The sequence below is a fragment of the Equus przewalskii genome, chromosome 23, assembly GCF_037783145.1.
Source record: "Equus przewalskii isolate Varuska chromosome 23, EquPr2, whole genome shotgun sequence".
Classification (NCBI taxonomy): Eukaryota; Metazoa; Chordata; class Mammalia; order Perissodactyla; family Equidae; genus Equus; species Equus przewalskii.
In genome coordinates this window covers 6,036,167-6,052,945 of record NC_091853.1, presented here as the reverse complement: position 1 = coordinate 6,052,945, position 16,779 = coordinate 6,036,167, and the positions used below count along the sequence as shown (strand labels likewise).

At 38.2% G+C, this 16,779-nt stretch overlaps 1 long non-coding RNA gene across 1 annotated transcript in view; it reads left to right on the top strand.

Moving 5' to 3' along the window:
* LOC139078873 (uncharacterized) overlaps nucleotides 1-16,779 on the top strand; it is a 160,583-nt gene that overhangs the window by 131,085 nt on the left and 12,719 nt on the right. Inside the window, exons 6-7 of the long non-coding RNA XR_011532037.1 lie at nucleotides 13,359-13,637; nucleotides 13,731-13,808. This is a non-coding gene — a long non-coding RNA (uncharacterized lncRNA). The remainder of the gene's footprint in view (nucleotides 1-13,358; nucleotides 13,638-13,730; nucleotides 13,809-16,779) is intronic.

The window sequence follows — 16,779 nt, the reverse complement described above, 5'->3', positions numbered from 1 at the left end:
AGTCAGACTCCTTTCACAGAAAGACTAGAAGATGGGCATTTTTGTTTACTCCCTCTGAGCCGGGCCCTGAATGGGTAGCTGTGATGAATTCTTGTGCACCAGTTAAGAACTGCTTCTTTGTTTGCTTTAGTCTTGTGGGTCTTGTGGGTCTTGTGAACACAAGCCCCATTGGCTTTCAGAGCTGGAGGTTTGGGGGGTCCATCCTTCTGGTAGAAGTCTTAAAAGTTCAAATGCTAGATGTGTGGTCTAAGCACTTCACTCCTCGGGGAGAAGCTGAGAGTTGAAAATTCCCTCCTGATTGCATGGCATTGTGCTAAGGGTGGGGGTTTATGGCGAGAGTCTGTCTCAGCCTTTCACGTTCATTTCTGTGTGGGTATTTTCTCATTCACCCAGTATGTAGGAGTCACTCAGCCAGTTTCTGGATTTCTTTCAGAGGGAATTGTTCCAAGTGTAGTTGTACATTTGGTATGTCCATGGGAAGAACGATGTTCAAAAGCCTTGCCATCTTGGTCCCTCCCTCTGAATATATCATTCTTAACTAACATTTCATCTTATGGTTTTAGTGATGGTCATTAGCACAATCAATTATTTCATTGTGAAGTTGCAAAGTGCTGGGTATTTTTTTAAGTTATATTATTTTCTATGTTTATTAGTTGGTATTTTTCTATAATGAAGAGTTTTCTTTTATCAACTAGAAATAAACTACAGTTCCTCTTTAAAAATTGGATAAATACTTACTTTTCCCTTTATTTACTAGTAATATTTTGATATAATGATCACCTCCAGTGTTGATTTGGCCCATAGAAGCTCCTCAAAACTGACACATTGCTATTAGTTTTGAACTCTTGCCTTCTGACATAAAAAGTCTCAGGATAACCTTGTTATTTCCCAAACCAAGACCTAGAATTTACCATTTCACCACACCATCCTAATTGCTCTAGAAGGGAATTATAGAGCAGAAACCAATTATGAACACTAACGTGATAATTGTCACTTGGAAGATAGTCATTTTAGGCATCTTAAGTGAACAGAGCTAAAGAAAATATTTAAAAAGGAATTACGAGTTCTGACTTCTCTTTTTGGCCAAGGTGGACTAAGAGGGACCAGATTTATCCTCTTGCTGCAAACAACCAAAAAATAATCTATATGAAATAACAGTTTTCAAGATACTGGCTATCAGGCAAGGGATACCGATCTCCAAAAGATGGAAAACAAACAAGATGAGTCTTATGATTATCAAAGTTATTTCCTTAAGAGAGTTCCCAGACCCCATTTCAGGAAGTGGGAGCCCAAGTAAAGTCCAGTAGATTGCCCAAGTTGAGGAGAAGAATCTGAATATCCAGAAAGAACAAGGCACTAGAGTTTCACATTAGATTCCTGGGGACTAAGGCATATAAAGAAGCAAGAAAATATTTGGGGCTGGCCTGGTGGCATAGGGGTTAAGTTTGCATGCTCCACTTCAGTGGCCTGGGGTTTGCAGGTTTGGATTCTGGGCACAGACCTACAAACCACTTGTCGAGCCACATTGTTGTGGTGACTCACACACAAAATAGAGGATGATTGGCACAAATGTTAGCTCAGCGGTAACCTTCCTCAAGCAAAAAGGGGAAGGTTGGCAGCAGTTGTTAGGTCTGGGCCAATTTGCCTCACCAAAAAAAAAAAAAAAAAAAAGGAAGAAAATATGACCGTTAATGAAAAGAAACTTAAATCAACCAAAAATGATGCAGAACATACATAAGTACTAAAATTTCAAAAAAGGACATTAAAATAGTTATAATAACTACATTTCATATATGCAAAAAAGTAGAAATATGGAAGATATAATATAAATAAAAAACTTCTAGCAATGAAAACTATACTGAGTTAAAGAAATACACTGGATGGGATTAATGGCAGATTAGACATCACAAAAGAAAAATTAATAAACTTGAGGATGTAACAATAGAAATTCTCCAAAATAAAACATAAATAGAAAAAAATAATTTTAAAAAAGACCATTAGTGCACTGTGGGAGCACTTTAAGTGGGCTTTTATAGGTATAATTGGAGCCCTAAAAGGAAAAGGGGTTACACAAAAAGTATATGAAGACATAATGGCCAAAATGTTTCCAAATTGGATGAAAATTAAAAATTCACAGATCTTAGAATCTCAGAAAAACTCTAGCACAAGAATCTTGAAGAAAGCTATACCAATGCACATCATAATCCAATTGCTTGAACCCAGAGATGAAGAGAAAAGTCTAAAAGCATCTGTAAAACAAAGAAACATTAAAAATATAGGAACAAAAGTAAGGATGGCTACAGATTTATTGTCAGAAACAATGCAAGTGGGAATACTGGAGCAACATCTTTAAAGAACTGAAAGAAAAAAATTGTCAACCTAGAATTCTATACTTAATGAAATCATCCTTCAAAAATGAATGACAGTCTTTAAAAAAGAAAGAGATTCTCAGACATTCAAAACTGTAATAATGTATCAGCAGCAGACCCAAACTACAAGAAATGTTAAAGGAGTTCCATCAGGCAGAAGGAAAACGATATCAGATGGAAGTATGGATCTTCACAAAGGAGCAAAAAGCACCAGAAATGGTAACTGTGTGGATAAATGTACAAGAATTTTTTCTTATTATTTAAATGACTTTAAAACATAATTTTAGTTTTAAACAAAATTATAAATGAAAATAATAACAATGTAGTGTGAGGTTTATAAATCTGGAAAAGCAAAATGTTTCATAACAACAGCATAAAGTTAAGAGCAGATAAAGAAAAGTATAGTATTGTGAAGTTGTTATGGTGTATATGAAGTGGCATATCACTTGAAGGTTGACTATGATAAGTTAAAGATGTATACTATAAACCCTAAAGCAACTAGTAAGCTAAGAAAACAAAAAGTTATAGCTAATAAGTCAACAAAGGAGATGAATGGAATCATTTAAAAAAAAAAACTAATCCAAAAGAAGATTAAAAAAAAAGAGGAAACATAGATCTCATCAAGATGGCAGTGTAAGCAGACTCTGAACTCATCTCCTCCCAGGAAAACAACCAGGTTACAACTATTTTTGGAAAAATTACCCTGGATGGAAAACTGAAAACTGGATAAAAAGAACCCCCACAACAAGGGACAGTCCTGACTAAGGCGGAAGAGGCAGAAATTCCTGCTGGAGAAGAAAAAAGCCACCTTTGGGAGCAGCAGAGCTTCTCAACTGGCCAGGTGGGAGCTACCCTAAGGTACGCAGCCCTCCTTGGAGGAGTGAGGTCCGGGGCAGGGGCCGATATTGCTATAAGCGTCCTTCAGACTCAGCCCAACTGAGATGAGGGTCTTACTGTCTGGCTTTGCTGGCTGTTATCTGCAGTGAGGACACCCCCAGAAAAGCTATCAGCCGAAAGCCCAAAAGACCTGGGTCTTAAAGGGCCCATGCACAAACTCACTCATTGCAGCAACCTAAAATCACCAGAGAGAAGGCTGACAGTCCTTTGGTGAAATGAGACTCACCTATTGGGCTCTGGTGGCATCTTGGTGAGAGGGGAGGCTTCTCCAGGGACTGAGACATTGGTGGGGATCATCGTTCTGACCTGGGCCAAGTGTGCTAGCATGGACCCAGGTGGGCGCCATTGAGGTTCTTTCCTTGGCCTGTTAGCCCAGGGGTCTGCCACACCCACTAGAGCACAGATTTAATCCAGCTGAGCCAGTGCAGGCAGGTGCCCTAGGGACAGGCCCCACCCAACAGCAAGCCCTCAGGCTACTTTTTGGCCTGCATTGACTGGGTGCCTTGATCCTCTACTGGCAGGCGACTGTGTCTGCCTCTGTGGGGCAGGGCCTGTGTGAGGACCACGTGAACTGTAGGGGGCATTGATGGAGAGGTGGGGACCTCTGCAGTGCCGTGTCGGGGTATGCTCCAGGGGTTTGGGAAGTATGCAGGGACCAGGACTGTGTTGACAGTGTTTGTGGTCTCGTGGGGATGAAGCTTATCAACAGCACAAGACCTGTGCTTCACAAATAGCCATAAAAAGGATCAGCCCCACCTTCCAAAGCCTGAAACAATTGAGTGCTCCTATGCCTAGAGCCAGCCCCACTCAGCTGCACTCCTAAGAGAACTGACAACAGCCTTGTAGGCCTGAGGCCTATGGCAACTGTAAGCCCCCGAGACCAGCAACCAGCTACACTGGGTAACAACCCAATTAAGAGGAAATCTGCAATAGGAGTGTGCTGATAGACTTTGTAGCCAATGGTGCTGAAGCTCCCCAAGCCAGATTCACAAACAGCTGGTCAGGGAAGGAAAGACTAGACTCCCTGGGTACCTGCAGTAAGAACAATCCTGCCGCAGCAGAAAGACACAAGTAGCCCACAAAGTGTCATGCCTGGATCATTTGGACCAGTGATGAGAGGGAAGTACCCTGCTGGGCCTCATAAGACACCTCATATATAAGGCCACTTCTCCAAGACCAGGAGACGTAGCTGACTCACCTAATACATGGAAATTAGCACAGAGAAAGAGGCATAATGAGGAGACAAAGGAATACTTTCCAAGCAAGGGAACAGGACAAAACCCCAGAAAAAGGACTAAATGAAACAGAAATAAGTGACCTACTCGACAAAGAGGTTCAAACAAAATATCATGATGCTCACAGATATTGGGAGAAGAATGGATGAACAAAGTGAGCTCATCAGCAAAGAACTGGAAAATATGAAAAAGAAACAATCAGAAATGAAGAATACAATACTGTAAATGAAAAATTCACTAGAGGGACTCAATAGCAGAGTAGAGGATGAAGAAGAATGGATCAGCGAGCTAGACAAAAGACTAGAGGAAATCACCCAAGCTGAGCAGAAAAAATAAAAAAGAGTTAGAATGAGAACAGTCTAAGGGAATTCTGGGACAATATCAAGCACACCAACATTTGGATTATAGGTGTCCCCGAAGGAGAAGAGAGAGACATAGGGGCAGAAAATTTATTTGAAGAAATAATAGATGAAAATTTTCCTAACCTAAGGAAGGAAACAGACATCCAAATACAGGAAGCACAGAGAGCTCCAAACAAGATAAGCCCAAAGAGGCCCATACCAAGACACATTATAATTAAAATGTCCTAAATTAAAGATAAAGAGAGAATCCTAAAAGCAGCAAGAGAAAGGACACAAGTGACATACCAAGGAAAGCCCATTAGGCTATCAGCGGACTTTTCAGTCGAGACCCTACAGGCAAGAAGAGAATGGCACAACATGTTTAAAGTCCTAAAAGGAAAAAACCCTACAGCCAAGAATACTCTATCCATCAAGGTTGTCATTCAGAATGGAAGGAGAGATAAAGAGCTCCCCAGACAAGCAAAAATTAAAGGAGTTTATCACCAAGAAACCAGTTGTACAAGAAATGCTGAAGGGGCTTATTTAAGTGGGAAAATGATGACCCACAAATAGAGATTAAAAAAAAAATTATCAAAAAAAACAACATAAAAAACCAGGCAACAAAATCACTTGTAAAGGTAAAAATATGGTAAAAGTAGCAGATCAACTACCTGTAAAGATAATATGAAGGTTAAAATACAAATGTACTAAAATCACCTATTTCAATGACAAAAGATACTATGATTTCGAAAACATAAAATGTGGGAAGAGGGGAGTGAAAAAGTAGATCTTTTAGAAAGAGGTCAAGCTAACGAGTTTATCAACTCAATATAAATTGTTATATACATAGACTATTAAATAGGATCCTCATGGTAATCACAAATCAGAAACCTATAATAAGTAGGCAAAAAAATAAGACAAAAGAAATCAAACATATTACTAAAGAAAGCCATCAAACCACAAGGGAATAGAGCAAGAGAAAAAGACAGGAACAGAAAAGAACTACTAAAACACCCAGAAAAAAAAAAGTAACAAAATGGCAAGAAACATGTATTTATCAATAGCTACTTTAAATGTCAATGGACTAAATGTTCCAATCAAATGCCACAGGGTGGCCAACTGGATAAAAAAACAAGACCCATGCATATGCTGCATACAAGAGACATACTTCAGACCTAAAGACACTCACAAACTGAAAGTGAAAGGATGGAAAAAGATATTCCATGGAAATGGAAAGAAAAGAAAGTGGAGTTAGCAATACTTATATGAGACAAAATAGACTTTGAAACAAAAACTGTAACAAGAGACAAAGAGGGGCACTACATAATGATAAAGGGAACAATCTGACAAGAAAATATAGCACTTGTAAATATCTATGCACCCAATATAGGAGCACCTAAATACATAAAGCAATTATTAACAGACATAAAAGGAGAAATAGACAGTAATACAATAATAGTAGGGGACTTTAACACTCCACTTACACCAATGGATAGATCATCCAAACAGAAGATCAATAAGGAAACACTGGTCTTAAAGGACACATTAAACCAGATGGACTTAGTAGATATATAGAGAACTTTCCATCCAAAAAACACAGAATACGTATTCTTTTCAAATGCACGTGGAACCTTCTCCAGGATTGATCACATATTGGGCCACAAAATAAGTCTCAATAAATTTAAGAAGATAGAAATAATACCATGCATATATTCTGACCACAAAGGTATGAAACTAGAAATCAACTACAGGAAGAAAACCAGAAAAGCCACAAAAATGTGGAGATTAAACAAAATGCTACCGAACAACAATTGGGTCAATGAGTAAATCAAAGGAGAAATAAAAAAATTCCTGGAGACAAATGAAAATGAAAATACGACATGCCAAAATCTTTGGGATACAGCAAAAGCAGTTCTGAGAGGGAAATTTATAGCAATTCAGGCCTACCTCAACAAACAAGAAAAATCCCAAATAAACTATCTAAAAGCGCATCTAAAGGTAGTGGAAAAAGAAGAATAAACAAAGCCCAAAATCAGCAGAAGGAAGGAAATAATAAAAATCAGAGCAGAAATAAATGAAATAGAGACTAAAAAAAAGTAGAAAAAAATTAATAAAACCAAGAGCTGGTTCTTTGGAAATATAAACAAAATGGACAAACCCTTAGCTAGACTCACCAAGAAAAAAAGAGAGAAGGCTCAAATAAATAAAATCAGAAATGAAAGAGGAGAGATTACAATGGACACCTCAGAAATACAAAAGATAATAAGAGAATACTATGAAAAGCTATACACCAACAAATTGGATAATCTAGAAGAAATGGATAAATTCTTAGAAAGATACAACCTTCCAAAACTGGACCAAGAAGAAGTAGAGAATTTGAATAGGCCAATCACCAGTAAGGAGATCGAAAACAGCAATCAGAAACCTCCCCAAAAATAAAAGTCCAGGACCAGATGGCTTCCCCGATGAATTCTACCAAACATTCAAAGAAGACTTAATATCTATCCTTCTCAAATTCTTCCACAAAATTGAAGAGCAGCGGAGACTTCCTAACTCTTTCTATGAAGCCAACATTATCCTGATACCAAAACCAGACAAGGACAACACAAAAAAAGAAAATTACAGGCCAATATCACTGATGAACATCGATGCAAAAATCCTCAACAAAATACCAGCAAATCAAACACAACAATACAATAAAAAGAGCATGCATCATGATCAAGTGGGTTTCATTCCAGGGATGCAGGGATGGTTCAACATCTGCAAATCTATCAACGTGATACACCACATTAACAAAATGAAGAATGAAAATCATATGATCATCTCAATAGATGCAGAGAAAGCATTTGACAAGATACAGAATCCATTTATGATAAAAACTCTAAATAAAATGGGTATAGAAGGAAAATACCTCAACATAATAAAGGCCATATATGACAAACCCACAGCAAATATCATTCTCAATGGAGAAAAACTGAAAGCTAGCCCTCTAAGAACAGGAACCAGACAAGGATGCCCACTGTCACCACTCTTATTTAACATAGTATTGGAAGTCCTAGCCAGAGCAATCAGGCAAGAAAAAGAAATAAAAGGGATACAAATTGGAAAGGAAGAAGTGAAACTGTCACTCTTTGCAGATGACATGATTTTATATGTAGAAAACCCTAAAGAGTCCACTAAAAAACTTTTAGAAACAATAAAGGAATACAGTCAGGTCATAGGATACAAAATCAGCATACAAAAATTGGTTGCGTTTCTATACACTAACAACAAAGTCGCAGAAAGAGAAATTAAGAATACAATCCCATTTACAAATGCAACAAAAAGAATAAAATACCTAGGAATAAACTTAACCAAAGAGGTGAAAGATCTGTACACCGAAAACTATAAAACGTTGTTGAAAGAAATCAAAGAAGACACAAAGAAATGAAAAGATATTCCATGTTCTTGGAGTGAAAGAATTAACATCATTAAAATGTCCATACTTCCTAAAGCAATCTATAGATTCAACACAATCCCTATCAAAGTTCCAACAACATTTTTCACAGAACTAGAACAAAGAATCCTAAAATTTACATGGAACAACAAAAGACCCTGAATAGCCAAAGGATCCCTGAGAAAAAAGAACAAAGCTGGGGTATCACACTCCCTGATTTCAAAATATACTACAAAGCCGTCGTAACCAAAAGAGCATGTACAGGCACAAACACAGACACACAGATCAATGAACAGAATCAAGAGCCCGGAAGTAAACCCACACGTTTATGGACAGCTAATATTCGACAAGGGAGCCAAGAGCATAGGATGGAGAAAGAAGAGTCTCTTCAATAAATGGTGTTGGGAGAACTGGACAGCCACATGCAAAAGAATGAAAGTAGACCATTCCCTTACACCATGCACAAAAGTCAACTCAAAATGGGTTAAAGACTTGAATGTAAGACCCAAAACCATGAAACTTCTAGAAGAAAAAGAGTCAGTACACTCTTTGACATCATTCTTAGCAGCATATTTTCAAGTACCATGTCTGACTGGGCAAGGGAAACAAAGGAAAAAATGAACAAACGGGACTACGTCAAACTAAAAAGCTTCTGCACAGCAAAGGAAACCATCAACAAAATGAAAAGACAACCTAACAATTGGGAGAAGATATTTGGAAACCATATATCAGATAAGGGGTTAATATCCAAAATATACAAAGGGCTCATACCTCTCAACAACAAGAAAACTAACAACCCAGTGGGCAAAAGATCTGAACAGAGATTTCTCCAAAGAAGATATACTGATGGCCAACAGGCATATGAAAAGATGCTCAACATTATTAGCTATCAGGGAGTTGCAAATCAAAACCACAATGAGGTATCACCTCACTCCGGTCAGAATGGCTGTAATTAACAAGACAGGAAACAACAAATGTTGGAGAGGATGTGGAGAGAAAGGAACCCTTGTTCACTGCTGGTGGGAGTGCAAACTGGTGCAGCCACTATGGAAAGCAGTATGGAGTATCCTCAGAAAATTAAGAATAGATCTACCATATGATCTAGCTATCCCACTGCTGGGTATTTATCCAAAGAACTTGAAAACGCAAAGGCATAAAGATACTTGCACCCCTATGTTCATTGCAGCATTATACACAATAGCCAAGACTTGGAAGCAACCTAGGTGCCCATCAAGGGACGAATGGATGAAGAAGATGTGGTATTTATACACTATGGAATACTACTCAGCCCTAAGAAATGATGAAATCCAGCCATTTGTGACAACATGGATGGACCTTGAGGGTATTACGCTGAATGAAATAAGTCAGAGGGGGAAAGTCAAATACCGTATGATCTCACTCATAAGTAGAAGATAAAAATGATGACAAACAAACACATAGCAATGGAGAATCGATTGGTGGTTACCAGAGGGGAAGGGGAGGGAGGGCAAAAGGGGTGATTAGGCTCACATGTGAGGGGATGGACTATAATTAGTTTTTGGGTGGTGAACATAATGTAATCTGCACAGAATTTGAAATATAGTACGATGTATATCTGAAAGCTATATATTGTTATAATCCAATGTTACTGCAATTAAAAAAACAATAAAAACTTTAAATAAAAAGAGGAAACATAAAACAAAAACAGAATCGACAAATAGAAAATAAATAGTAAGATGATTCAATAAAAACCCCCAGCTTTCAATTTTTTGTGTTTACCTCTGCCACCCAGCCTCCAAAGGAATCTCTAGCTCCCAAAACCTCTCCCTCCCTTCCAAAGCCTTTTCCTGTGCACTTTCCAAGTCCCATTTTTTTCACTCTCAAGAATCCAATGCTTTGACTCACCAGATCTTCTAATCTGTGCCTAGTATCTAATCTGTGTTCAATATCTTGTGTGGATAGATTTCATTTATAGGCAGCTACCATTATCGAAAGGACTCCTTCCTGTCTTCCTTCTCACTTTCCATTCATTTTTCAATGATATGTAAGGCGGCTTCTGATTCAGCACAGCTTTCTTTCCAAGATCAGCAGTGCCCTTATTGCAGACTTTAATGGATACATCTCAGTCCTTACCTTACTTTATAAGTTTGTACCTTTAGACATTTTTGGCTACTCCCCATTTCTTGAAACATTCAGTTTTTACTTTTTTTGAAATAACGCCCTCTTGATTTTCCTTCCATCTTCTTGCTTGCTTCTTGGTGTTGTAAACTCTTTCTTCTATCTGTCTCTGTTTGACCCAGAGTTCTTTCCTAAATCCTAATCTCTTCTCACTCTAAACATGTTCTCTTCCTTTTATAGCTTTACTTTTCATCTCTGCGCTAATGATTCTCGAATAGTTTACTAAACCAAGATCTCAACCTGCATACCTAACTGGCTGTTGAACACTTCTATTTTATGTTCCAAAGATACCTCAAACTCATCATGTCCCAAATTAAATTTATTACTATCTAAGCCTTCGCCTTTCCCAATCCTACTCATCCTTTTAAGCACTACTATCAATGATTTATCACCAACCATACAATTATCCAAACCCGAAACGTGGTGATCATTCGTGCCTCTTCCTCTCTCTCTTCCTCATGGTCCTGATGGTTCTACCCCTTTGGTATCTGTTGACTCTGTCCACTTATTACAATTATTATTACCATTACCTTAGTTCAAGTCTATCATTTTTCGTCTGGATTATATCACAGCCTTCTATTTCCTGCCTGCAATAATTTTCTTCTTCCAATCCATTACTCATACCAAAGTCAGAGGGCCAGCCCGGTGGCTCAGCGGTTAAGTGCACAGTTTCCACTTTGGCAGCCCAGGGTTTGCCGGTTCGGATCCTGGGTGCGGACATGGCACCACTTGGCAAACCATGCTGTGGCAGGCGTCCCACATATAAAGTAGAGGAAGATGGGCATGGATGTTAGCTCAGGGCCAGTCTTCCTCAGGAAAAAGAGGAGGCTTGGCAGCAGATGTTAGCTCAGGGCTAATCTTCCTCAAAAACAAAAAAAAAAACAAAGTCAGAGTGAGTTTTGTAAACTACAATTTAATCGTGTCCCTCAATTGCTTAAAATTTTAAAGGCTCAACGTGCCTTCAGAATAAGATCTAAATTCCTTAAAATGGCATATAAAGTCAATAGGTTAGCCCCCTCAAATTCAGCCTCTTATCTCACTACACTTCTACTTCACATTCTACATTCTAGTCATACTGAACCCTGTGCAATTTTTATCAACAATTTCAGGACTTTGTTCATGATTTCCCTCTTTTTTCGCATAGTTAACTCTCCATGACCTTTTAGATCTCATGTTAGATCTTCCTTCCTCTTTGAAGCCTTTCCTGATCTCCTACTGCCTCAAGAATGAATGAGAGGCACCTCTCTGATTCCATTATACCTGGTACTTAACCCTCTCATAGATCTTGTCATACTGCAATTGTAATTTCTTGATTACAGGTCTGTGCCTCTATTAGATGATGAATTCAAATAACGATGAGAAAAGACGTCTTCGTCAACTTATCACTAGCACCTAGGAGGGAACCTGGTATATAACAAGTACTCAGTGAATAACTTAAATGAATAGATAAATGCATGCATACATATACAAATAAGTGACTTACATGTAAATGTTTATTCCAGTTGTTAAGCTATCTATTGATACTTCCCTTTGTACATTAAAAAAGCATGAACGTTATTCCCAGGTGGGTATGACTTGTAAAACTCACAATGACAATAAAAATCAGAGTTATGTTTATTATTTTAGACTGAAAGATTTTCAAATCCCTTGAAGTAGTAGGTACATATTTTCAAAGAAAAGTGGAACTTTGCTAAGTTCTACTTTATAGATGGTAATAATAGATAACACTTACTGAGCACTCACTCTGTGTCAATCAGCGTTCTTAGCACTTTACACATAATAAGTTATTGAATTTTCACAACAACCCAATGAGATTGCTATTGTCCCATTTTATAGATGATAATCTGAGGCATAGTTAGATTTAGCAACTTCCCCCAAATTACACGGCTACTAAGCAGAGCTGAAATTTTAACCCTGACAGTCTAGCTGAAAAATGCTTTTGGTTTGTGAGCTTTAGTATGTGAATGCTCTTTCCACTCTTTGATTTATCTTCCAATCTTTGTTGTGTCTACACGTGTAAATGTGGAATCTATTCTATGAAGACTTTACAAAACCAACTCAGAGTTAACTTTATCCTTTAAAACCAAAAGCACAAATGCTAATACCTATTCTTGTTATAATGTAGAATAATGCCCCCATGTGTGCATTCGTTTCCATAAATTTGACCAAGCATGCATATAGCACTTAATTTCCCTCCTAAGTCTCAGGATTGACTACATAATTTGCAGGGACCAGTGCAAAATGAAAATGCATGGCCCCCTGTTAAAAAATTATTAAGAATTTCAAGGTGTCAACAGCAGAGCATTAAACCAAGCGTGAGGCCCTTCTAAGCACAGGGCCCTTTGCAATTGCACAGGAAGCACGTCCATGAAGCCAGTCCTGCTAAGTCTCCTTCCTAAGAGGCGATGGAAAACCCATCCCTTGCCTACAGTTGACAATCACTCAACAACAATACCGCTTAGCTTTTTAGTATGTAAGACTGAAAATTGTATCCTCGACTTTAAAACCACACCTTTTAGTTGTTTAAGATAGCAATCCTCACTACCATTATCACAGCACAGAAATTTTATAATCAAATTGAAAATCCAGCACGTATAATGTGTCTATGTATTTTACCCACCAAAACACCTTCTCCACAGTTCTGTGTGATAGAAATAAGTGTTTCTATTTTACACATAAATAAACAGACTGAGAAAGATTAAGTAACTTCTATAAGGTCACTTAGCTAGAAGATTTGAGGAGCTGCCAGTTAAGCCCAGAGCCACTGCCTTCAAAGCCCACTCTTTTTCCATTATATCATGCAACTTCTTTTGTCGCAATGGTGAAAAGCGCAACCAGTGATGGACTGAGAAGTTGGATGTGAGACATTTAGTTTTTGCTGTAAACAAAAAAATCTTACTGTTGTTTTCTCTATTGATTGCAGATTCTTCAATCTCGGGCATGTATGCACAAGACAATATATGATTTTTAAAGAGAACAAAGCTATCTTCTGAGGCTTGGTGAGATCGCTACTGGGAGTGCTGTCATGATGGTCACTCTCAAATACCCGGGGCAGATGCAGTCTATTAGGAATTACAAGGCCAGCTGTTGTTTTATACCATTAGACATTTGAAACCAACTGGGAAAAATCTACTTCTGCCAAGAGGCAAGTCCCCGGGCTCTGCAACAAGTATCAATTCCAATTTGGTTGAAGTTGCACAGGGTTAGCTTTTTTCTATATTTCTTATGGTTCCAGAAGTGATTCTCTGCATGTTGGTTGGAGCTTAACCTGAAGTATGTCATATTTTCCACCTAGATTGAAGAAGATGTGCGTTTACTCATGTCCTCTAAAATAGAGCTGGGGCACACATTTTCCATCAAGATTGAAGAAGATGTAAGTTTATTCATGCCCTCTAAAACAGAGCTGGGCATAAAACTTGGGACTTCGAGTTGAGAACAGTGCATAATTTGCAGAACCAACTGTCTTGCCTTAGACAATGTGAAAAAGAATTATAATTTGTTATTCTACCTCATGAACAGTTATATTGTCCACTCAAGGTTTTTAGCCATCCAGAAACTCACAAGTGGCTCTCCTTGGTGAAATTTGATTTTGAATTTGACAGCAAGTCTGATGATTTCATAACATTTTAGAATCATGAAGTGTTAACATTGGAAGGGACCTTGGAGATCACATAATCTAAATACCTCATTTTGCAGATGAAGACATTGATATTCAGAGATGTTTCAAGGTGGCTGAAGTCATAACGTTAGCATATGAGCTGGTCCTGGAAATCAGAGCTTCTGATCCTGGTTTAGTTCTCTTTCCATTACTCCACAGCTGCCTTGTTCTACTTAATGGACGTGTCAAACTCCATTTTCTCTTATTCTGCCAGCAGTTTCCAGTTCAGCAGGGAAGCTCTTTGAAATTGGAACACTTCAATGAATCAAGTTCTATTGAGCATATACTTATTTTTTTTAGTATTCAATGCAACATTCAGCATGGTGCTTGGTACATAGGGAGCCTTCAGTCATTTTTATGTTCACTTATTCAGTCAACAAATATTTATTGTGCAGAAAAAAACATAATAGGTGCTTATGAGAATGGAACTCATTGTTCATTTCTGCTAAGTAAGACACGATCCTTGCCCTAAAGGGGCTTACAGTCCAGTGGGACATAAACAATAATTGCTTAATTAATAATTACATGCATATATATATTATTGCATATATACATGCTATAACAAAGACACAATAAAATACTGCAGAAAGAAAGATGAACTTTGGCAAAAGGCTTTATTAAGTAGGTGACGTATGGAATCAAATAATGTCACCAAAAAACTCAGATGTGAGGAATAGCACTACAGATTATGGAAAAAGCATGAACAAAGGCACAGAAGCATAAAGGGTCATGAAATAAGTTTTCGAGGATAGGCTGCACAGCAGGTGAGCAGGATATTGAGGTAGAAGGGCAAGATTAGTTCAGATCTTGGAGGCTATGGACTATCAGGCAAAGGAATATAGATGTTATCATGTAAACAATGGGGATATTAAGGTGAGGGAACTGAGATGATTCAATCTGTGTTTGGAGATAGTGTATAAGTTGTACTGGAAAAGCAAGACAAGAGAGAGAATCAGTAAATAATTAGGCATTTGTCTCTACTCAGTGTAAATAAGATAATCCCACTGATTGTGTTTAATTATATCACTTTCTTCTTTAGGATCATAAACAGCTCTCTATGGTCAATCCTTTAAAATTTAAAATCCTCAGCCCTTCACCGAATTCCTCCTCTATACCATGTAGCCACGAAGAAAAACAAATGTAATAAAATCTTCATGTTTGTACATTGGTGCATTATTACAAGCCACTTCCTGATACATTGTCCCATTTGATCCTCACAAGTGTCCTCTAAAGTAAGCAGGAAAAGGTTAATATCTTCTTTTTATAGATGACGAAATAAAGGCTCAGAAAGATAAAGATCAATTTATCGAGGGCCTATTAACCATGTTATTCCAGTCCTCAATTTCCCTAAGTTCACACATCCAGTAAAGCGCAATGACATCACAGTTCCTTGACTTCTCTCCTCCAAGGATCATGTCCTCCCTGACCTCTGCCACACTCTCCCATGGTCATTCCTTGGACATTGTTGCTACCAATAACTGCAACATCTCCAACTTTTTTTCACTCTTATTCTGTTTTTCCCACTTGCTCCCGTTGTCAACCCAACCCTAATAACCCTTCAAGCTCACCACAATTAATACCCTACTACTTTCTCACTGGGTCTCCCTTGCTGTCCTTTTTCCCTTCCCTTACACATCTTACATTTATAGCTAAAGATTAGAATCACTACATTGTATATACCCTCAATAACCTTGCCCTTTCTCACTTATCAAAGCTGCAGCCTAAAAACCCAACCATCCCATCTATTTCATGTCTCCATGTATCCATGCCTGCACTCATGCAGCTGAACACGGCTGGGAAAAAACACACAGCCATGTTATCCGCTTTGACCTTGATTTCATAACCACAGACTTCACATGGGCCTTAATACTGTCAGGAAATCAAAGTATCCACACCTAGTCCATTTACTGTCCTACTGTTCTAGATGAATAGTTAACACCTTCTCTCTTCTCAAATGTCCAACACCTTCTCCCTCATCCTCACTTTCAGCTGATGACCTTGCTTCCTGCTTTACTGAAACACTGAAGTAAATAGAAGAGAATTTTTAGACTCTGATCATCACTTTGACTTACCTATCAGCATATGTAGGTACATACTCTCCCTTCTTGCCTGTTGTTAATCATAAACTCTCCCTATGCTCTTACGTAAGGCCAAAGTATCCACCTGCACAGAGCAGATCCCACCGCCTCTCACCCGCTCAAGGACGTTACTCCAGGATTTCTCCCCTCTCACTCCTACAACATCAATTTTTCTCTTGGTACTGGAAAATTCCAAACAGCATGCAAATAACTTCATTATTTCTTCCATCTTGAGATCAAAACCAAAAGTATTGCTTCACCCATCAACACTAGCCCCATCCCTTTACTTCTCTCTGCAGCAAAGAGTTATTTATACTTGGTGTTTCTGATTCCTCTCATTTCTTAAATTCATTTTTTTTTAATTCTATGTGATTTTTTTTTTTTTTTTGGCAGGGAAGGATTCAGCCTGAGCTAACATCTATTGCCAATCTTTCCTCTTTTTTTTCTTCTCTCCAAAGCCCCAAGCATTGTTGTATATCCTAGTTGTAAGTCCTTCTAGCTCTTCTATTTGAGCTGCCACAGCATGGCAACTGACAGACAGGCGCTGTGGTTCTGCAACCAGGAAGCGAACCCAGGCTGCCAAATGGAGAGTATGGAACTTTAACCAC